The following is a 720-nucleotide window of genomic DNA, read 5'->3' on the forward strand; positions in this document are numbered from 1 at the left end:
ACACTCACACACACTCTCTCTCTCTCTCTCTCTCCTCTCAGTGGGAGTGTGTTCCTGTGCTGCGTGAGCTGGTGTCACACACTCACACACTCTCTCTCTCTCTCTCTCCTCTCAGTGGAGTGTGTTCCTGTGCTGCGTGAGCTGGTGTCACACACTCACACACACTCACTCTCTCTCTCTCTCTCTCTCTCTCTCAGTGGAGTGTGTTCCTGTGCTGCGTGAGCTGGTGTCACACACTCACACACTCTCTCTCTCTCTCTCTCAGTGGAGTGTGTTCCTGTGCTGCGTGAGCTGGTGTCACACACTCACACTCACACTCTCTCTCTCTCTCTCTCAGTGGAGTGGTGTTCCTGTGCTGCGTGAGCTGGTGTCACACACACTCACACTCTCTCTCTCTCTCTCTCTCTCTCTCAGTGGAGTGTGTTCCTGTGCTGCGTGAGCTGGTGTCACACACTCACACACACTCTCTCTCTCTCTCTCTCTCTCTCAGTGGAGTGTGTTCCTGTGCTGCGTGAGCTGGTGTCACACACTTCACACTCACACTCTCTCTCTCTCTCTCTCTCAGTGGATGTGTTTCCTTGTGCTGCGTGAGCTGGTGTCACACACACTCACACTCTCTCTCTCTTCTCTCTCTCTCTCTCAGTGGAGTGTGTTCCTGTGCTGCGTGAGCTGGTGTCACACTCACTCACACACACTCTCTCTCTCTCTCTCTCTCTCTCA

This window comes from Scardinius erythrophthalmus (assembly GCF_964197995.2).
Source record: "Scardinius erythrophthalmus genome assembly, contig: HAP1_SCAFFOLD_532, whole genome shotgun sequence".
NCBI classification, from domain to species: domain Eukaryota; kingdom Metazoa; phylum Chordata; class Actinopteri; order Cypriniformes; family Leuciscidae; genus Scardinius; species Scardinius erythrophthalmus.